Source organism: Papaver somniferum, chromosome 6, assembly GCF_003573695.1.
Source record: "Papaver somniferum cultivar HN1 chromosome 6, ASM357369v1, whole genome shotgun sequence".
NCBI lineage: Eukaryota > Viridiplantae > Streptophyta > Magnoliopsida > Ranunculales > Papaveraceae > Papaver > Papaver somniferum.
The window spans coordinates 80,003,847-80,028,074 of NC_039363.1; the positions used below are offsets into that span (position 1 = coordinate 80,003,847).

General features: G+C 34.8%; 1 long non-coding RNA gene across 1 annotated transcript; it reads left to right on the forward strand.

Moving 5' to 3' along the window:
- Positions 1–20,725: 20,725 nt before the first annotated feature.
- On the forward strand, positions 20,726–23,831 carry LOC113285792. Its single transcript, XR_003328943.1, has 4 exons — positions 20,726–20,784; positions 22,487–22,573; positions 23,576–23,650; positions 23,806–23,831. It is a non-coding gene; the product is annotated as an uncharacterized LOC113285792 (long non-coding RNA).
- The last annotated feature ends 397 nt before the right edge of the window (positions 23,832–24,228 follow it).

Consider the following 24,228-nt stretch of genomic DNA (forward strand, 5'->3'; position numbering starts at 1 on the left):
CTTGTGTTAATTAATCACAAGGTTAAAATCTTACTCATGAAAAATCCTGTTGAGTAAGATATGCTAATGATCAGGTATACTTGATGAGGCCAAGGTCCGGAGATGTTGTTCGCGTATCTGGTTGGTGAACACAATGGTGAAGTTATCGAATCGGTCATGTATGATTCTCATACTCATGAACTAAAATATTTATGATCTAAGGAATGCAATCTTTGCAAACCATGGCTTAATGTTCATCAATTGATTCTTGTATAAGTACTTTGTACGATTACGAATCAAACCGATTTCGATTCAATTTGTTCATATATATTTCTATCATATAGTGAACAATTGAACAACTCTATTTGAAACACAATTAGATTCACTTGATTATCTTTCATGATTGAATGATATTCATATTTGATCTAGAAGTATTAAATGAATATGGCTAAGACAAAAGTGTTCATATGGCTAACTTCGGTTAACTTTTATTGAGCCAACTCAATATACACGTTTAGATACGGTAACCCATATCTAAATGAAGGTATATTTCATTTATGTGTAACAAGATAAGACCATCTAACGGTGGAGATTGATTGATTTATTTTTAAGAAGACGTAACTTGAATCTTAAATCAGGTTTTCATCTAAAGGTGAATATTGAATGCTTTGTTACTAAGCTATCTTAGCTTTGATTGAAAGCAACCCTGATTTGAAAGACTATATAATGGAGAATTCTAGCAATGGGAAAACCTAATCCCCACACTTATGTGTGTTCCTAGTTGCGTACTAGATTCGGTTCTCCTTTAACCTAGTTTTTTTTTTCCAAAACCATTATAGGTTAACAACTTGAAGACTTTATTGGGATTCGTGAAGCCAAATCCAACTATTTTCTCTGTAGTTGCATATTCTGATCTTACTTGTTCAATCGTATTTAGTTTTATCTTCTCTAAGATTTACTCGAGATTGATCTCCGATAGGTAAGATATAAAAAGTAATCAAAACAGTTCTTCGTCTCAGACTCTTGTGATTCCACAATAACTTTTTCTGTTAATCAGTTGGGTTATTGTGAGGTGACTAATATTTCTCGACTGCTCTTTGGGAGTATAGGATCGGATTATTAGTTGGTTCCTGTTTATCTTGATTTATCAAAAGACGAAACAAAAACCGAATAAAGAATAGACATATCTGTGGGAGACGGATTTGTTTACAAGTCTTGGACTTTGGGTCGTAACAACTCTTAATTAGTTGTGGTTTCCTCGTTAACAATTTTTTTGGTGTCTGTGTTATTTCTTTTCCGCATTATATTTGTTTATATAATTTAAATATCACAGGTTGTGCGTAGTTCAATCAGTTGATAAATCCGACCTTGTTTGTTGGATAGAACTTGATTGACTCTTGGGCATTGGTCTTTGGTACCGTCCAAGTTATTTCTCATATCAATCATACTCGCAGATTTCTATCTGTTTGATTTGCTGATTGTATTGAGAAAGAGATAAAAACTCTTTGATATAATTCTTGATTGAGTCTCGCTTTTAAGTTGGTGCTCTCGGAATTTTTTAGTTGGTTTATCCCATACAGATCGTCGGACGAATTATTAGGTGTGGTTGTTATACCCCCGCTTTTTCAACTATAGTTCACGCTTTAGCAACACAACTTTTTTTTTTTTTTTTGCAGTTAAAAGAAAAATGCTTACATAGATCTTATATATTTATATGATATAGATTAAAGAATTTATTTTGACTGTTGGTTTTCTATGATAGTCATATAGTTGAGTTAACTAAATACGTCAAACTTGTACTGTATTCCCTTCGTTTCAGGTTTTGCTCCCATGTAATTTCTCTGAAAAGGTTTAACGAGACAACATCTAACTGAAGTTTAACTTCGTTCAAAACATTGATGTTGTGTTCTTTTTCCTTTGTCCAAATTTTATCCTATTAGGTTTTACTGGCACAATTTAGTGGAGGCAATTTAATCAACATGGTGTACATCTAAGGAGGAGTTGCATAACTTATAGCTAATTGTTGGATGCCTACCATTTACGAGTTCAATCTTTTATACCGATTCAATATAACCATGTCATAGGAATATGGATGTCATTCTGAATAAATTATATGACTGCAAATATAAATTATACCCGCTCTGTCCTAAATTATTAGTCCCCTTTGACTAAGTCAAGATATTAAAGAGACTGGAGGAGTGTACAAAACTATCCCTATTCAATGCTATGTTATTACCAAAAGTGAAAAATACTAGAACCACCCTAATATATGAGTTCAATATTTAGCAGCCCCACAAAATGGATCCTCCACTATCAACCCCATACTTTCAATTTTTAATACTTATAGGCCCAGAACTTTTATTTTTGGGGCCAGGTTTTGAATTCTTTTAGATTGCTGACATCAACAACTTTTTTAACAAATCTAAAAATACCAAAAATAACCTCTAGTATTTATATTCGTTTTATAACAGAAACAAAAATTCAATTCAGTTTTTTTAGCTGTCTCTTCTCTGCTCTCGTTTATTTTTCTTCAGTAGCAGAATTAGGTTGATTTCTTTTACGTGAATCGTTGCTTGAAGAACAGGGATTCGTTATTTTGTTGTTGTGTTGAAGACGAGAGGAAGAACAAGTATTCATTATTGTTTTTCTCAATTTGTTGATGTTATTCACTGGATTTCAGACCTGACGAGATTGAGTTGATGCGTTGAAGAACAACAAATAGGTTTGTATCAATTTATCTTTTATGTTCGTATCAAATAGGTTTGATTCATTAGTTTTTCTGAGTGATTGTTTGATTTCTATCTTCTACTGATTTTGGATTTTTGTTTTATTTCGATTTTGTTGAGTCTGAGAAGAGGAAGAAGACAGGTTGGAATAGAGAAGTAATCAACATAGGTGTGTTATCGATCTAGTTTTCAGTTCCATTGATTTCGATTTTTATGATTTGGATCTAGTTTTTTAATTTTTTGATTTGGTTTGATACTGAGTATGTTTTTGTTGATACTTACAACAGGTTTGGTTGATACTGAGAAGAAGAATAGAGAAAACATTGTTTCAGAAGAAAGAAAACAACAAATCTAGGTAAGAATTTTATTTTGTTTTGATTTCAGATTTGTTTTCAATTTTTTTTTTTGAATTATTTGTTGTTCTTGCATGTACGATTTGAGAATTTGTTGTTTTCTTTTTGTTGATACTGAGAAGAGTATGAAGAAACAATTTTGTTTCAGAAGAACAACTTAAAATTGATTTAGACATGCTCTTTTTTTGTTACAGTATGTGTAACTTGAGGTTACACATATATATCCTGTTGTATTTTAAGCATGTGTAAGGAAGATGCAGATACAATTTTGTTTCAGAAGAACAACAATTTTGTTTCAGAAGGAAAACAATTGATGTAGAGATGACGTTTTTTAATTACAACATGTGTAACTTTAGTTTACACATATATATCCTGTTGTATTTTAAGCATGTGTAACTTGAAGTTACATATATATATGTCATGTAACATGTTTATTCGTAAACAGTTGTATCTTTTACTTATATTTAGCTTGCCGCATATAATATACTTCTCACGAGGGGGCAACGCCCCCGAGTGAATTGCGTTCGTTTTTTTTATTTTGATATTTTTATTGTATGTTTGTAGTTTCCAGGTTGACATGGATGTTGTTAGTTGCATCGCTGTTGTTCGCTACTTTTCAGATTTCATTACCATGCGTGTTAATACTGATATCAAACTTGATGAGTTTAAGGAACAAATTTGCAAGGAATGTAAGAAATTTACTCCACTTGGTATTTGTTTCTTCTTCCGAGAAGGTGGGAACGAATTTCCGATCGACTGTGATTATTCGTTGCAAGTTCTTATATCCATCACAAATAGTAAAAAGAAGACCAGTGTCGATATTTTCTTGCAAAATGTTACTCATATAGCCTCTTCATCTAGCTCTAGGGAAGATTCTTCTATTTCTAGTGGTTCTAGTACGTCTTCGTCGAGAAACAATCATTCTGTTGCAATGAATTTGGAACATAAAAGAAAGCCTGCAAAACCTTTGTTATCGGATGGTTGGCCCAAGGTCCTTGGTGAGGTTGGTCATGTGTTTGTTGAAGGATTTAAGCAAGTCAGGGTTGCTTTCACCAAGAATCGTCTTCGCACTGGTTTCAACATGGTTGTAGCACACAATGAGCGTTCTAGGTTCACATCTAAGTGTGCACACTTCTATTGATGAAAGGAACGAAATGTTTCAGGTAGGTTTTCTGTGTTCTGTCATCTTATGCTTAGCATATGTTATGTTACAGTATGTGTAACTTTGGGTTACATATGATGTTTTTTGCACCATATTGTTTTTGGTTGTTTTGTTTATATTTTGTATGTACTTCTTCAGGTCAGGTCTTATAATCCTGAGCACATCTGTGGTGCCGGTGGGCGCAATTTGAATCAAAAATACTCCACCAGCTTCACGTCTAGTTTGATTGAGGAAGAAGTTCGGAAAAATCCTCACAAGAAACCTAATCAAATTGCAGCTGATTTCCATACCAACTATGGGATTACCATGGAGTATTATCAGGCCTATAATGGCAGGGAACAGGTTTATAAGACCATTTATGGCGACGATGTGAAGTCATACTCGCACTTGGTATGGTATATTGATGTTATAAAGGAAACCAACCCTGGTAGTGTGATAAAGTTTGAATTTGATCCTGCAAAGAAACAGTTCCAACAGATTTTTATTGCGTTTGATGCATGCATCAAAGGGTACCGGTTTTGTCGGTCAATGGTATACTTGGATGCTACTTTCCTTACTGGTAGATTCAGAGGTTGCTTGATGGGAGCTACTGGTATCAATGGTGGTAAATGTATGTTTTTTTATGTTTTTTTTCGAACTACTTTAGTTGACAAATAATTGAGAGTTGCACATGTGTAACTCTCAGTTACACATTGGTTTACTCAGTGTGTAACTAAGAAAATAACATCTGTAATTTTAAGTTACACATTTGTTTTAGGATGTGTAACTTGTATTTACACATTGTTTTTTGTTTTTGTGAAACTTATTATTTTTTCAATTCTGCACAATTTTTTTTGTAAGATTTTTCCCACTTGCTGTGGCACTAGTCGATTCTGAGAATGTCAACAACTGGGAGTGGTTTTTAAGGAATTTGACTGAAGTTGTCGATGATGGGAGGCCAATCACCTTCCTTTCGAATCGCCATGAAGGACTCTTGCAGGGTGTTCCACTTGTCTATCCAGATTCGTTCCACAACTTTTGATACTATCATTAGAAGACTAATCTTCCCATCAATGGCTCGGATCCTAGGTACACGCTTGTGCTGGACCTTTTCCAAGAAGCGACATACACACTCTCACCTGAAAACATGTGATTGGGTGGCTGATTAAATCGAGACTATCCCACCTGAATCATATGCCAAAGGTTGTCGGTATGGACGCACATCTAGTACACTAGTAGAATCTCTCAATAACTGGGCTCTGGTTCACAAGAATATGCATGCATCTGCTCTTCTTAATCAGGTTGATAAAGTGCTTTTTTATTTTTTGTTGTTTGTCGTCTTTTATTTCTTGTTTTGTCACTTTTTATATTCATAAGTATTTTTCCTTTTCATATTAGGAGGAAAATAATGGTAATGATGGCAGACCGTCGTGAAGATGACGCTAATATGATGACTCCATTAACACCAGAGTATGAGGAGAATCTTGAGGCTCTTCAAGATGAAGGTTTGGCTTGGGAAGTATTGGTGGCTAGTCCTACTGTGTTTTAAGTTTTTAGCGAAAGGTCTCACATGGTGGACCTCGAACACGAGACTTGCACCTGTGAAAGGTTCTGTTTCTTATGCTTTTTCTTCTTTTTTTTTTTTTTTGAAAGTTTATAGAATGTGTATCTTCTAGTTAAATTAGATATATGCATGTGTAAATACTAGTTACACATCTATTTTGCAAGTGTAACTTAAAGATACACATCCTTTATATGCATCTGTAACTATCTAATTTTGAGTGTTTTATGATTTGTATGTGCAACTAACTGATTTTTTGATTGTTTATGTTTTTTTCAAGGTGGCGCGTGTATGGTTTCCCTTGTGATCATGCTCTTGCATCCATACGGAAGATTAAACGTGAAGCTATTGATTTCATTTCACCATATTTTACAAGCGACTATTTTAGGAAGACTTATATGCATGTCATCCAGCCGATTCCCAACTACAACAGGCCTGTTGAAATTCATGAAGACGACACCATCAACCCGCCTATCGTAAATAAGCAACCAGGTAGACCCCCAGGAAAAAGGATTCCAGGTAAAAGTGATAAGAAGGTAAAGAGGAAAGTTCATTGCTGCAGCAATTGCAAGGAAGCAGGTCACAATTTGTAAGAATCCTCCGAAGTACACACCACCCTAGTTTTAAGCTTGAGAAGTTCATTTCTACAAGTATTGATTTTATGTGTGGTTTCTTATTTGTCTTGGATTATTTATTTTTTAGTTTTCTTCATTTCGGTTCGCGTGGACCAAACTTTTTTATTTTTCTGCAACGTTGATTATGTGCAAGGATCATTTATTCAGATTTCATATTTTCTGAGTTCACAGGCGAAATGTGTTTATATTCCCAGTGTGTCTTTTGAACACAAGGGAAATACATGTGTAACTTTGGTTTACGCTTATAAAATATGGATGTGTAACTTGTATTTACACATTGTTATTTTTACATTTTTTGATTTAACTTGTCTTAATTTCATGTGTAACTATGAGTTACTTAACCTATGTCTCGGCATTTGACCCTGTTATACATTCCACTATATTGTGTTTAACATATGTTATACATTTCACTGGAAACAGTTATTTTTTAACATATGTAAGTTCAAGTTACGCATCTTAATTTTATGTGTAACTTTAAGTTACTAAACCTGTTGCATACTTCTGAAACCTGTTGAAACAGCAGAAAAGTTCTAACAAGATATTTTTACAGGTCTAATAACAGCTTGTAGTTGACAATAGTAAACAAGTTTTTAATTTAATGAATTTCAATCCAAAAGTATAGAAGTTTGCAAATCCAAGAACAGCTAAAATCTACTAACTGATGAAATTTAAAAGTTTCAACAACATATTTTGCAAGTCTAACAACGGCTTGTAGCTAACAACATATTTGGAAGTATAGAATTTTTCTAATCCTAATGACTGCTTTACACATCTCTGGATGGATCCGAAATAATCTTGTAAAGCATGCTTCCTCTCATGCGGTTCACCTTGTCAGCCAACCATTTCACTATATGTGAGGTTGGTTTTTTGTCAAGCGGTTTATTCTTCATCCTGATCTTCATGTAAGTGCATACAAATAGAAGACAGTCAGGAATTGAACCTTGTTTAGGAGAAGAGAGATTTCTGGCTTTGTCATTCATCCCAAGAGGACAACGGAGTGTCAGTTCTGTAGTTATTTCAAATGCATATTTCTTGGCTTGGTGTAAGTGTTGATCCCTGAGTTCCTTAACGTCTGACGAGTTCATGTGGGACCAAGGTTTAGTGCTCGTCATGTCATACTCCAGGAGTGTGTAGTGTGTGTTGTTGTTGCACATTGGGGCGAAAAGTTTGACTGCATCGTTCTTGTACTTGAGATACTCCGTAGAAAGATTTGGAATCCAAAATTTCTTGAATTCATTGTAATTGTCCAAGTAAGATTTCTGCAAAAACCATTTGGAATATCAAACTCACATTTTAAATCAAAAGGTTTAAATGTACAAGTGATTATGTAAACAGAAGTTACACATAAGGTCTTGGGTTTTACACTAGAAAAATAAGGATGTGTAACTTCAGATTACACATTATAACTGCATTTGTAACCTCAGATTACACATCACATTTTGCCGACATTAAAAAACTCTGAGCATGTTATCATAAATGCAATAAGATTTTAAATATTATAAATTCAATAAGATTTTAAATATTATGAAGTACTTACGCATGCTTTTAGCGAGAGGAATATCGCTTTGTCATACTTGTTGTTTGAGTTCATCTTTGTCCTCAACCTGCTTATGTAGAAATCAAGGAATTCTGACTCCAAGTAGGCTTCTTCCTTGGTAAGATGGAGCATTAATTCTCCACTTATATCAAAGAGCTGGCTGCCGACGTCGTTGAACTCCATCCAAGCAATGTCTCTACATTAGAAATAAGGAAACAATTAAACAACATAACAGAAACAAGTAGTGAGATACAAAATTCAATAAAATCAAGCATGAGTTTTGGTTATAGCTACTTACGTTTGGGGATGAGTGTTGAAATATTCAAGCACTTTCTTCTTTCGATCTCCATCCAGCCTTTCAATAACTAGGGAATCTTTCACATCCTTTCTCATTGTGCCGTCATCTTCTTCAGCAACCTCAGCCATGCTTTCTTCTTCTACTTCTGGAACTGCGTCCATTCTTTATTCTTCTACTTCTGGAACTGCGGGTATTCTTTCTTCATTAACAGTCTTCTTAATCTTCTTTGTCTTCCTTTCATACTGCTTCACATTATCTTGTTCAATTGTTCTATTCCTCAAAACGCGTTTCTGAATCAATCCTGGATGGCTTTGTTCCTTTTCAGCTTGCTTGATTAGTTCTCCAACTGGTTTTGGAGTGTTATCTAAGCCAAGTCTAAAATTTAGTCCACCACTACCAATGTTCTCCTGAGTTGGAGCTGTGCAACAACAACAATAAGCAGAATCAAAAAAAGTTTTGCACATGCTCAACTTGTGTAACCTGAAGTTATACTTACCTTGCATATCACGCGTAATAGAAGGCTACACTTTCATTAATATACTTGGTACTGTATGTAACCTCAAACTACACATGCCTTTTAAAATGTGTAACTTGAACTTACACTTGCATTACAAACAAAACATAAAGGGAAAAAAAACAGAAAAAGTTACACAAGGAATAGTGGTTACCGCTTGAGCTAGCTTCTGCATTCTCCATCACTGCAGGTCCATGTTGAGTTTTGTTGATGTTGTTGACAATTGCATCTAGCATTTCAAAATCTTCAACATTCGTCATATCAGCAGGGTTAGCTCCTAGTTGCACCAACCTGTAGGTCTCAGGAATTTCACACGGAGTTGGCGGTGTTGTAGCAGTTATCACCATAGATTCCTCAAACTGTGTTGAAGCAAAACTGTTATCAAAGTTTCAGGTGTTGGCTGAGTTGGAGCAGTCATAACCAAACCGTCACCAACAGTTGCAAGTGTCTCCTCATTGACTTTTGCAGTTACATCATCACCTGCGGATTTTTCCTGTGCCCCATCCACAACTCCACCTTCTGCAGGTTTCTTATCCGCCTCATCCGTAACATGTGTCTCTTCACCATCTTTCTTCTTCTCCTCATCAACAATATTTGAAGGAGTGGGCTTTTGCTTTTCAACGAGACTTTTCTTTTACGGAGTCTTGCAAGTTGTCACACTATTCATAATCGAACTGTATGTCCTGAGTGGTGTTTTCCGCCCCTCTGCAGCAGTTTGAGCTTGCAGAATTGTTGGCGTATTTCCAGCTGCTAGACTGATACATGGAACTGCACAAGGATTGAAATGAGAAACTTTATTCATTTAGGAAACTGACTGATGATGTTAAATTTCTTTAAAAAAATTTCAAGAAGAATATATCATGTGTAATCGACAGCTACACATGCATATGACTTGGATACCTAGCATGTGTAATTTTTTGGTTGAAAATTTTGTTCATTGTAGCATGTGTAACTCCATGTTACACATGCATATGACTTGGATACTTATCATGTGTAACTCCATGTTACACATGCATCTAACTAGTGTAACTAGGGATTACATATCCATATGATTTGTGTACTCCACAATTACCAAGTCTAATTTGCTACCTATAACAAAAAAAAAATCAGCAAAGTATGAAACTAAAAAGGTTCAAAGACCTTAGTGTCAACTAATTGGGTACCTCTACACATGTCAACTAATATATCATTATCACTATAAAGTTAAATAAGCATATTAAAAATGAACAACTACTTACATTCGTCATGGAAGGAAGTTTGCGTGTCATCTTCCTCTTTCCCTTGCCCAGTCTGTTTATCGGACTCTTCTTCTTCATGCTCAGTAGCTCCATGCTCAGTACCTCCATGTCCTTGTCCACCATCTTCTTGTTTCATAAACTCTTCCTGGGTCACATCGTAAGGTTGAATTCCCATTGCTAACATAATCTCGCAAGCTAAAATGTGCTTTTCAGAGACGTTTTCATCTTTTATCCCTGCTCTGGAAAGTTTATGCACTGCATCGAACATTTTTTTGCTTTGCTTGTATTTGCTCTTTAAGTTTTCTGTTCTCAATTGTTTGCTCTCGGAGCCACCTTTGCAGATCTTCTTTGTTGGGTTCCACTGCTGCTATTCCCAGCTGCTTTTCAAGCTGTGAAAACTCTTCCACAAAGCTAGCACTTGGCTGCAATTAACAGGTGGAGAGGTTAACAAGAGTACAGAAATGCATGTGTAACCTAAAGTTACACAATCTAAATGTACAAAATTTAGTAAAGTTCACTGGTATTCGCATGTGTAACTTGAAGTTACACAAGCACATTTATAAGTGTAAGTTGAAGTTACACATGCCATATACACAGTATAACATAATTCACTGCTGGTATTTTGCATGTGTAAATATCAGTTACACAAGCTCTTTTGAATGTAATAGTAAACAAGATATAAACCAAGTAATGGAAAACACTTACGGTAAACTCTGTCATGTTTGTACCAGCTATGTAATCTGATATTACTTGCATGTCCCACCTTCCAAGCCTCGGGATCTTTTGTTATCTGTTTTCAACTTTTTGAATTATTCCTGCTGGTGTATGTTCAGCAAACAATATCTGCAACATTTTAAACAATCAATCAATTTTATTAGTCGATCAACAAAAAATATCTACAACTCAGAAGTAAAACTACTTGAAGTACAATCAAGTAAAAACATAATCTTTACCAGTAAGTATGGCACACAAGCCTTTGCGTTTGAAGGACAATTTTCATTTTTTAATATCTCATCAAACAAATGCTCGTGGACCAAATCTGGCCAGGAGACCTTGAGAAAAGTTTCATAAGTTTCGACAATGGAAAGATACTTAACATTCACTGCGCTAGCATTTTTGTCGCCAAAAAATAGCACACAACACAAATAAAACCCTATCAAACAAACTACATGCTCATCATCAGGTGGCGTTCTTTTCTTTTCTTATTCATAACTTCTTTTATTGTCTCCATAATCTTCTTCTTGCTCACTGCTGTTGAATGTGTTGTTTGTTTGATAGCAGAGAAGTACTTGTTGTATAGTACGTTGTCATCCACTTCATTATGATCAAACCATTTTATCAACTTCTGACCTTTTCTGCTTCCAGTCCTTTTCATTCCAGTTATACCAACAAACTTTGCCGGTGTAGACTCTATGAGGTTTTCTCCAAATCTAAATGAACACGGTACTTCACCATCTCTATCAAAGCAGTTTAAAAGCTTCACAACCCATGTTTGTTAGTAGATATTTGTTTCATGTTCTTTGGATTAGAAACATCGTATTCATCGTAATACATAATAAAAAGATCACCATAAGGCGCTTTCCTAAGATACCTTTCATCTCTCTTAGACAGTCCTATTGGTTTTATTTCTTTCACCAAATCCTGAACTGCATTAAATGAGTGTCTTAACTTTCCTATACACATCACACAACAAAACAACACGAATTAATAAGTTGTGTACTTATCAAACATGGTACAAAAGCATGGTACAAAAGAATATGTATCTGCCAGGTACACAAACTGACTGAATCATGCTATAATGTGTTGTGTGACATAATCTCTAACAACATTTACAAGGTGTAACTCTAACTTACACATGCATATGAAGATGTAACTTCAATTTACACAACCAATTCTTTTATATGTAACTACCAGTTACACAAGATAAACACAACCTCAGTGGTGAGATTTTTACGTGTGGTGTAACTTATATTTACACATGCCCTATTTGTATAGTTAAACATTTTATTTTTGCGTTTATCTACCATTAATCCAGATCAGTGGTTTCACAATCAAGAATCAGGTCGGTGGTGAGATTTTAATGTGCATCTTATAGTTACGCAGGCTCATTTGGTATGTGTAACTATAAGTTACACACTCAAAATCTCACCACTGACTGATTGTGTAACTTATAGTTACACAGGTCCTTGTTTGTATAGTTACATATTCACAAGTATTACATGAGAAATAAACATGAGACCAGGACAATCAATTTATTGTATAGTTTTTCACATCTTAGTACCTGTTATGGTAGGATATTCTTCAGGGGGATTCAATTTTCCTCTCACCATTTTTAGTTAAAAAAAATTGATTCTGAATCTGCAGTTAATAAAATCAAGTTAGTTGATTGCAATTTAACTTAGAGTTTCTAGGGTTTTGAAACAGTAACATATCAGAAATGAAATCCATGAAATAAAATTACAATGAAGTAATCAGTTAAATCACATCCATGACTTACCTTTGCTTCTATTCAATTTTATGCACAAACGATTGTTCTTCTTCTCCGATCTGTAAAATCATCAGTCAGAATGAGTTATGTTCCTTGTAATCTCATTACAATTTTTTTCAAACCCTAGTTCGGTAATTTTTGACACACGAATTAATCAGTAACAACAGGAATCAAAACTAACAGATTCAAATTAAAACATACTTATTGTTTCATCATCGGACTATTTCATCAACAAGAATCAGTAAAAACGGCGATTTAGGTTTTGAATCTGAAACTGAATAGTGTTTAGTTTTTGAATCTAAAACTGTTTCGATCTGTTTCTGTGATTTAGGGTTTAACCATTCAGCTGATGATGAATAGTTTTTGATCTCGATTTTTGTTTTGCAACAGAAATCATGAAGATTTCTTGATTTTTTTCTAGATCTGGTTTCTGTTTCAGGTGAGCGATATTTGTTTTATCTCTCCTGGAAATGAAATAATGGTGTTTCAAGGAGAGAAAGGTAGGTGACGTCTCTTATATACCTGAGGCTAATTTAGTCATTTCAGCTTTCATTAAATTTATTTTTAATTCGGGGTCTGGTTTTAAAACTCTTTTAACTAGGGGCCTCATATTATGGGTTATCCATGGGTTAGGCCTTAGCCTAATTTTCCCTTACCAAAATTAAAAAGAGTATATGGATTATTAAGTATGTAGAAAGAATACATAGTCAATAATTTTATTATTTATAGAAGTATTTAAATAGAATATAAAAATAAAAATCTTTGTGGATTGATTTAGTAGATTTGTTTCTTATTCAGGAAGATATCATTAAAGATTATAAATTGGTTATATTTAAAAATAATTTTATGGATTGATTTAGTAGATTTGTTTCCTATTCAGGGAGATACCATTAAAGATTATAGATTGGTTATGTTTAAAAAGAATTTTATAATTATAAAAAATTGAAGAGTATATTTGAAAGTTTGACTAAAAAATATGATCATAAACAGATGCTGGCCAGTATTTTAGGACAGACGAAAATAGAATAGAGAACATAAATTTTATGACAGAGGGAGTATTATTTATTATAATTTAAATGTATCTCGACACTCTATTGAAGAATTAATTTACATCAACTACTCCGTAAATAATCTCGAGAAGCTAGCAATCCATTTCACAATTCCTCAATGTATTGAAGGAGAATCAACAATAATATCATTCTAAGATAATACTGTTTGTAACATTATATAAGACCTCATCAGTTAGCAAATTTCTGCAGGAAATTAAGCATTGTTATCTCCAACATTCAAGAAATTCATACATTGATATTGAGAAATCTCGACTGAAAGATTCGCAAGCCAACATTAGGTTGAAGTACTTATCAGGGAAACACCATCATCAAAGGCACATTTACTGGACCTATCGCATTTTACTCTTTTTTCTTCGACAAGGTTTTGGTCCATCAGGCCTCCCTTATCAAGGTTTTAATGAGACAACTCATTACGTGGTTATGAATTTCAGGTTTTTCTCTTTTGTGTTTTTATGGTATGTTCGTAATGACTTACAGAAATCATTGGGGGAAGTATTATAAATCGATATTTATTTAATTAGATGCCCTTGTCTAGCTTTAGGATTTAGATATATTTGGGCACGAAGTCCTCTATTTATATAAATAGCGGCTTAAATTCTTGTGCTCTACACATGTTAGAAGATTGATCTCCCATTCTCTTTATTTTGTGGATTTCTTATTTTATAGTCATAACCGTAGAAAATTCATTCATCGGAGGATTGCGTGACGGGATCCTCCCGTGTATACAAAGGTAAAGGAATGTATAGGCTTTCAGCGGTAGTCTACTCCTTATTGAGAAGTTAAAGTTGGATAGTTCTTTTAGTTTTTTGTTTTAAGTTGTGGGTTTCTTTGATTGTTGTTCTTCCCCTGTTTGTGTTGGGTGGCCGTACGCTACTTTGTAAATTGCCTTTCTTCTTAATATATTTTCTTTACCGATCAGGAAAAAATATTTAAAAAGAAAGTTGGATAGTTCTAAAGATGGTTGAAACCGACTTTGTTGTTATAGTGGTTGTTGATCATGTCATTTGTTTGTTTGTTGTAATCTTTTGTCCCACCCATTTCAAATTAGATAAAGTAGTTAGATTAAAACTTAAAAAGCAGAAAAGAGTAATTATCTAGTCATTCCCCATAAAAAAATAACAAAACGAAATGCACCAACAATATTACCAAAAGTTGTGAAACGAATTTTGAATTGTCTTATGCCAATTTGTATCTACAATAGGAATTTAGGACCAAGTAGGTGTGCAATTTCTTGCTATACCAAACACATGAGCAGATGATGAGCTTTAAAAGTGTATACAAACACTGCATTTGGTATATCTGCAAAACTTTGAAATAAAGTTATTATGATTTTGCTAAAACAAAATACTTGGAAATATCTTATAATAGTTAATCGTTAAGTTCATTAGCTCCTCCTGTTCCATGGCCATGGGTTTCTCTTCTAAAAGTCATTGTCAATGGCGGGTCCATGAAAAATACCCGTAAGACAGAGGCATAAAGGGAGAAGATACTTGATTGATGTTGCTTAGGAATATGAACGTTGGGACCCTTTTAACAAAGTACATTACATTTCACCAAAGTCTGATCAGTGAAGTCAATTTAAATCGAGATAATGTTTGTTTGTGGTGCCTGATACTAGATCTTTTGGGTTTTTAGACCTCTAACTAATAATATAGCAACATTTTTCTTGTTGATTTCGCGGCACACAAAAGAAAATACTAAATACAAAAATTGGTGGAAATGGTCATGTCATGTGTGATTGTTCTTTGCGTGCTGGTTAGCTTTAGTAGTTGTTGTTGTTGGTGGTGTGAAATGTTGGAGAGGAATAGGGCTGCACAGAACCGAACCGATAACCGCAACCGAACCGATAACCGCACTAATCGAATCGTAACCGCACCGAACCGATAATCCAACTGTCGGTGTCGGTTTTAATTTGGGTAACCGTTGGATATTCGGTTCGGCTATCGATTCCACTACTAACCGCACCCTAACCGAACCGACAACCGATTATTATAGGTCGTTGATTTATTTCTATTAGGATTAATCCTAGCCGTCTAAAATCGGGTAACCCTAAAGTATAAAAACTAGAGACCCTAAACTATTTCTGCAGCCATTTCATTTCTTCTTCTCTCCCTCTCCGACTCCGTCTCTCTCCAATCACCTCCAATCCATTACCAGAATCTTCTCCTCCTGCATATAGTCGCCTGATTCGCCTCCTCTACCTCCATCAAGGTGTTGCACCACCACCTCTATCACTATGATCTAGTAAGTTGTTTTCTCTTCGATTGATTTTTTTATCAATTTCTAGGGTTTTTATTTTATTTTAGGGTTTCTTTTGATACTCGAGATGGTTTGAAATATGTTTAATCAATTGATTTGTTAAGTCAATCGATTACTGTTTATCAATCAATTTAGGGTTATAATTTTTTCTTTTTTTGGTTTTATGTTCTCAGAACTTGAAGAGTATTGAATTACCAGCAGCTGGAGTTCTTCATTAAAAGAGTATTGCCAAATCAAACAGGTAAAACCCTTCACTTGACTTGTTCTGTTTGATTTGAGTTCAATCTTCAGTGTTGATTATGAAATAGGTTTTTTTGATGTAAAACCCTTGAAGTGATTTATGATGTGTGAGTCTGTGACTATGAATCTATGAGCAAAAGGGTTTTAATGGGTGTTTAAATCTATTAAGTATTGTTGTTATATTAATTACTCTTTGAGAAATTATTGTTGGAATTATTTGTGTAATATTGTGAAGTAAGAATTTGGTAAATGAGTTGTTAGAGTTACAAATTATAATGCTGATTAGTTTAGTGGCTAGGGTTTGATGATAAAATCCATGATTGTAATGTTGATTGTATTCTATGATTGTGATGCTGATTGTATTGTTGCTTCTTGAACTAAGTGTTTGAAATGATGTTTGTTGTAGGTGGTAATGCTTGGATCAAGTTCAATTTTATTATCGAGCTGCAAGATGGCAGGTGCATCTCCAGCCTCTCAATCCCCTGCAGCTGAGTCAACTAAAGTGACAATTTCTGCAACACCAACACCTCAAGTTGATGCTACACAAGAAACTCAGCAGGTCACACATGACCCTGCAGCTGAAACTGAACCAAAGAAGAAGGGAAAAGTGAGGTCGAAAGTATGAAATGATTTTACAAGGCTCAATGACAAACAATCCCAATGTAAGCACTGCAAGAAGAAGTTGCAAGCAGATAGTCGAGGAAATGGCACCTCCAGCATGAAAACACATTTAGGAACATGTCATGAGAATCCAAACAAGAAGCTGAAGGGTCAACAAAGTTTATTGTTTCCACCACCAAGACCAGGACAGTCATCCCAATTGGCTGCTGTTAGCTATGACAAGGATATGTGTAGAAGGAGATTGGATGAGTTTGTCATAATAGATGAACTGCCATTTAGAATTGTAGAAGAAGAAGGGTTTAGAAGATATAGTGAACAGTTGGAGCCTAGATTCAAGGTGCCAAGCAGGATGACCATATACAAAGATCTCTTAACAATCTACAAAGATGAGAAAGATAAGTTGAAGAAATATTTGAAGGAAAGTAAACAAAGAGTCTCTCTCACAACTGATAACATGGACCTCTCCAAACAACTTCAACTATATGTGTGTGACTGTGTACTTCATTGATATTCATTGGAAGCTCCAAAAGAGAATCATCATGTTCTGCCAGATCAAGGGTCATACTGGAGTGGATATTGGGAAAACACTAGAGAAATGTTTGCTGGATTGGGGGATAGAAGATCTTTTTGGTGTGACTTTGGAAAATGTCAGTGCAAATAATGGTGCAATCGAGTATCTTCAAGCCAGTGTCATTAATTGGACTGGAGCAACAGTTAGAGCTGAATACATGCAGGTTAGATTGCTTTTCTTCTTGCTGTTAGTTTAATTGTTTCATTTAGCCATTTGAGTAATGATCATTTCAACCATACAACATGTTTATATTTCCTTGTTTCATTCTTTTATCAGGTAAGGTGTGCTGCGCATGTTCTTGCGCTTGTTGTTAGAGATGCTGTGTTGCTGTATCACAGGTCAATTAACAGGATCAGATCAGTTGTCAAGTATGTCACTGGATCTCCCTCTAGGTTGACCAAATTCAAAGAATGTGCTGCTCTTGAGAAGATTGATTGTAAGAAGATGGTTTTCTTGGATGTGAAGACCCGATGGAATGCTACATATCTAATGCTTGAAGCTGCCATTCCATATGAGAAGGTCTTTAAAAGGTTAGAAAGAGAAGACAAGAGCTTTCGAGATAAGTATATTTTTAAAGAATCTGAATATGAAGCTTTACCTAATCTTGATGATGACATTGTTGTAATTGATGATGAAGCTTATTTTCTTAGTTCTAGTGAATCTGAAAGTGAATGTGATGTAACTAAAAAGAGGAATACGAAGAAAAGGAACAAGCCCCGTCATCATGCTCCATATGCTGCAGACTGGTCATATGTTAGGAGTCTTGTAAAATGTTTAAAAATTTTCTTTGATGCTACTGTTAAATTCTCTGCTTCAGCACAGGTTACTACACATGAGTTTTTATGGCAGTTAGCTTTGATTCATGAACAATTGGTTCGTCTTAGAGATATAGGAAACCGAGATGCTCATATTTCTAAGATGGCAGAAGTAATGTTTAAAAAGTACAACTCATATTGGGGGATTATGAAGAAACGAACTTTGTTCTTTTTTTTTGCTAAGTTGCTTGATCCTCGAGATAAAGAGTCTGGTTTGAAGTTTGATCTTGAATGTTTGTATGAGCAAGAAGATTTCAGGGTTGGGACTGTTTTGAAAGCTGTGAAACAAGACATGGGTAGACTTTATGAAGAGTAAAACACCATGTATTCAAATGCTAATGCAGATGAAGGTGACATCATCTTTTGAACTTTAGTTATCTGCTTTTGTTCTACTGTTACATACGTAGATATTATAAATGTTGTTATGATCATCATTTACTAATATTGATTGTGCATTTGTGCTGATGTCTTAGGTACTGGGTCAACAATTGCTGCAGCTGCGGATGACATGGTAGTTTGTGTGCAAGAAGAGAACATTGAGGATATGCTTGAGTCGAGGAAGAAAAGGCGAAGAATGAATGTTCACTCTACTCATCCAAAGTCTGAACTGGAAAGGTATTTGCTTGATGACTGTGAAACATCAACAAGGAATTTTGATATTCTGGCATGGTGGCAGGCTAATAGTACCAAGTATAAGGTACTATCACTTATGGCCAAGGATATTTTGGCAATACCAGTGTCCTCAGTTTCTTCAGAGTCTGCATTCAGTACCGGGAAGCGCATTCTTACTCCATGGAGAAGCTCGCTATCTTCCAGGACAGTTGAAGCACTTCTCTGTACGCAAAGCTGGTTGCAGAAACCTATCTCTATTGATTTCATATGTGACTATGTACCAGATGACAATGCCAGCATTGAAGAAGGTAATGGAATCTCTTCTCTTCTTATTTGACTTAAAATTTCTATAGTTGAATGAATCAGTTAGAATTGTTTGTCACTTGAATGAATCCAGTTAGAGTTTCACTTGAATGAATGCAGTCACCTTTTACATATCTATGATTATGTAATTGCTTAGGGCTTGCATATGAAGATTAAAGAGAAAGTGGTTGATACTTGATTCTTCAAGTTGTGTGGACTGGTCCTTTTTATGTTACTTTCTGTATTCCCTCATTCCATGTCCTTTTGGAACTTGGAGTTTCAAGTTGTGTGGTGTACTAGTTGTAGACACTTGAAGTACATTACCCATAATGTGAAGAATTTGATCTGACTTTTGAGTTTTTCTCTTTGCAGACATTTTGGGAAAGGATGGGGATTAAGAATTGGATGGATGGACTGGACTCTGAAGTCTTTTACTTGTCTTCAACTCTTCGTGCTACTTTCTTATGTTAAACTTTAAGACTACTGTGTGTGTGTGTTTGATCTTTAGAGTTTAGACTCTTATGGAATGGATCTGTTTAACCTATTAAGTATGATAAGTTGTTATTTCTTAAGTATGGAATGGAAGTACACTGTACAGGTGCAGGTGCAGGTACAAAATTTGTCAAAATTTCTGACAGATTAATTTATGGTTAAAACCGAACCGAACCGAAAATAACCGAACATAGTCGATTCGGTTAAAAACCGAACCGAATACTATTGAGTTCGGTTACGGTTTTAAATGTGCTAACCGCACTACAAACGGTTAGTTGAACGGTTTTACAACTAACCGCACTGAACCGAACCGTGTGCAGGTCTAAGGAGGACCGTGAAACCCTTTAACAAGGGATATTATGTTTTTTTAAAGAATTGTGGTCCCTTCTTCCCTCCTCCCATTGTTTATTGCTTAACAGTTTGAATATGAGACGTGCTAAGCTGTACTGTAATGAAGAAAGAATAATCTCTTTATTGTCACTTCCATTTCATTTAGTCTAATTTTATATGGTTAAGGATAATTAGTGATTCTTACTTTTCCCTTTGATACACGGACCTGCAGACTCGACCATCCACAGTTGTTGGTACGAAGTTATAGCTTAATTAGGCCTTATGATTGATCATGTGGACATCTTGAGGCCATATATCAAAAACAAAGTAATTCAGTTTTGTCCCAGGAGTTGCCCTTACGTGACCTCATGTTCTTAGACCATCAACGTATCTTGTATTTGGATACTAGGAATTACCAATAGGTACTATTCTAGTGTTCTTAGTTAGTGGCAGGTTCACCCACTAAAGCCCAGTAACGGTAGGTCCATAATTAAAAGAAAAGAGAAAAATGGACCTAATTTTTTAAGCCCAGGTCCTGCACACGTGTGTAAATATTACGTGCATTTTTAGAATTCCCAAAATAGCCTTTACTATATATAACAGAAACATAAGCCAATTTCTCTCCATATTCTTTTTCTTCTCAGATTCAGTTTCTCTCTCTCTCTCTCTCTCTCTCTCTCCCCCTCCCCCTCTCCTCTTCTCTACTGATGCGGGAAATCTTGTTTTTTCTTCATTCATTTTCTTCATTCTTTAATTTCTACTTTTTTGTATTAGGATAATTCTAGTGCTCATTAGATCTCATCTCATCTCATCTGAGTATTTGCTTGTTTTTCAGGGCAGGAGATGTGTTTGGAAGGAGAGGAAATCGACAGCTTAAACAACTCTGGAGACTTCGTGGATTAGAACGATTATTTGTTGCACTCATTGTTCTTTTGATTTGTTGTATCTCTCTTTTCACTACTTTCAAGAGTACTACCAATCGCCCTGGGATTCACTCCGGTGTAAGTTCTCTCACACTCTTTAACTCATTTCTGTTTCAATTCGCGTTCATAGACATGAATCAAGTTAAGCCCCAGGTATTCAGCAAAAAAGATTTTTATATTTGATGAGATTTAGGAAGAAATTATCATCATCAATCAAATTATTGTTGTATTGTGTGCTGGACACAATCTGAATGATTGGAAATATTGGGAATGATGATGGTGATGATATGAATGGGAACCTATTTTCTTTTTCTTTTTCTTTTTCTTGATCTTGCATTGTTTGGTGATTTTTTCGATCTGTACATATATATGGTCCTTTTTGATGTTTGATTTTTCGATCTCCATGCTTGATTAGTTTATTCTCGTGAAAATAGGTCAGATCTAGATGGATCCTCACATTTTTTGTTTATTTCGTTATGAGATTTTCCTATACTAGTTTCTCTTTGTTAGTTTTAGATTTTTTTCACTTTGTTTTTCTTTATGAACCATCAATACATATATGATGTACTGGTAGTTTTTGATGAAAATAGTTCAGATCATGCTTGTTTGTTGTTACAAATTGTTTGGATCAGCAGTACATATATGGAATACTGATAAAAATTGCTTTAATTTTGTTGTATTTGTAGTTTTTTAATTTTTTTTTGCTTGATCTAGAAGTACATATATGCAATACTGAGATATAACTGTTTTGATTTTGTTGTATTTGTAGACTTATAAGTTTTTTTTGACATGCAGTTGATTTTTACTTATGAATCATAGGTACATATATGGAATACCGAAAAGAACTTCCTTAATTTGATTATCTTTTTGTTTTTCGCTTCAAAACCACGCTTGTTTGTAGATTCAGATGTTATTATCCACAAGTACATATGTCAGATACTGATATGAAGTGCTCTTTGTTGTGTTTGATTCATAGTTTTGTCACCTTTTTAGTCTTATCCTTCAGTAAGTATGTTAAATACGGTAATATGTCTTTCGATTCTCTTATTTTTCATAGATCTGTCACCTATTCTTGTCATGCAATTGATTTGTAATTCAAGAATCTTTAGTACATATGTCACATAGTGATAGTAAGTGTTTTTTGTTGTGTTTGATTCAGTACGTGTGTGAAATACTGAAATAGATTCTAGTTTTGTTGATGTGTTTTACGCGGTACGTATTCATATAAAGGTTTGTACTCGCCATTTTGCAGGTACAACCATGGTTAATTTCCCTCCTTTTGGTATTGCTTCTTTTTCTCCCGCTGATGTACCTATTAAATCCATGAAAAGTAGATTACTGTGTAGAATAGGCTTTCATTGGTGTTTCCTTTTTCCGTGTGTTGTTTTTGCTGCTCAAAACCACCGTTACTCCATTGGTACTGCCTTTTGGTATTGCTTCTCAACCATATGTATCAAACGACATCAAAGTTGGCTGGGAGACAACCGGCCGTTGATGATGAGCATATGGAGTTGGTACTATGGTGTTGAGCTGTTAATATTGAACTAAAGGCCCAACTGCTATGGAGTTGCATTAGCCAATACAGTCTCCATGAGTCGTGTATACAAATAACTAACCTTAAGTTAATTACTATCAAAGAATATTCCTATCTTGCAACGATTGTCGTTTTTAAGAATGTATTTTAGCTCCAGTCTGTTCTCCCTGACACCAATGTTGATCTTTTTTTTATCAACTCTATATACAACTAAATGGTTAACCATTTCTTTATTTTCCTTTGCAGGAAGAGTCGACCAAAGATGAGAAAAATGCTATTGAAAAATCGCCACAATAATAGGGATTTTCCGGTGTAGAATGATTGCTCTCACAGGTTTGGTTCAGTTAATATGTTAACTTAACTTTCTTATTTATCATCTGGACAGTTGTTAATGCTGACTAAGTTGAACACATCAGATGAAACAATGGTTTTGATAAAGCTTAGGAAATGAGCATAAATTGGAGACATGGCGTAGAACTCAGGAATTGATTTAGATGTCTTTGAAAAGAATTCTTCTTCAGTGGAACATTAATTGATTTTTTCCATGACCATTGTCTTCTATATTGATATTAGCTGATTCAGGAGTTTGGGTTTTGCTATTTTATTATCCTATCGAGTATATATTTCCATGACAATAATAGAGCCTTGCAAGCAGATTAAATTTATTAATATGTGCGCATATCTGAGTTGCATAACAAATGTGACATAGAGAACTTCGTTGTTGGAACAGATGTGTACTTTTCTCAGTAACACTCAAGGTTGGGGTTCCTTCATTGATCCACCGAATTGCAATCCCTGTGCTTGCTTAGAACCATTTTTATTTTAGATGTTAAATTAATGTCTCCTGCGTTTCAGATTCGGCTCTTCTTAGATTTGATTAAGCTACTGTTGATAAAAAATTTCTCATTATGTGGTAACAATCGACAGGTAAAATCATTGATAACCTCCCATGGTAATTTGAATTTAATTACACCCCTTTTAAATTCTTTATGGCTATGATTGAGGAAAACTACTAATGTTAGCTTCGGGGTAAAGCGCAGCTTATGCTGTAAATGTCTTCTCATTGTTGATACTAATGTTTTTTTTCTTTTTCTTAATGTATTAACTGTTTGTGTATTAGATGCTTTGGATTAATGGCAGGGGCATCAAGAATGCCAATTATGTGCTTCCAGTTTAGTTTTTTGGTTGTCGATTAACTGTAAGAAACTAGCAAAAACACAAAACATAGTTGCACGACTTATTTCAGCAGAAGTAATATAGTTTTTCAGTTATATTATGACTGGATTTCTATGAGATTGCTGCTTTTGTTGACCATACTTCGATGTATTTCTGCAGGATTTATTGGTGGAGACCGCGACAGAGCAGGATGGCTCAGTCAGTAATATCACCGTGCAGCCCACAGTTTTTCAGGTTCATTAAATTCTGGATTTATTGGTGGAGACCATTTATCGTGCATTATGAGTTTTATTTGCATTGGTTTGTATGGTTCCTCAAATTAGACTCTGTATGTTTGGGCATAAGTTATGGCCCCTATGATGAACATTTTAATTTTTGTGTGTCTGCAGGCATTGACACTAGCAGTACGTAAAGAGAGTCAATCTATATGCAGTTAAGAAGAAAACGATAATAGAAGATCCTTGCTTTGCCCCCAGAAGCATGGCAATAAAGTCGAAGAAAAATTATAATCATCACAATGTATGTGATGTAACACGTTTTCTAATTTATTTATCATTGATTCTTACAGATTTGTACTCTACCTGGAAGCAGTGCAGCAAATATGTACTCGAATTTGTAAGCATTCAGATATATAATCGGATTTGTAAGCAGTACGACAGATATGTACTCAGATTTCTAAGCAGTGCGACAGATATGTACTCAAATTTGTAAGCAGTGCAGCAAATATGTACTCGAATTTTTAAGCAGTGTACCAGATATGTACTCAAATTTGTAAGCAGTGTAGACACATACGTTTGGTAGTAATGGGCATT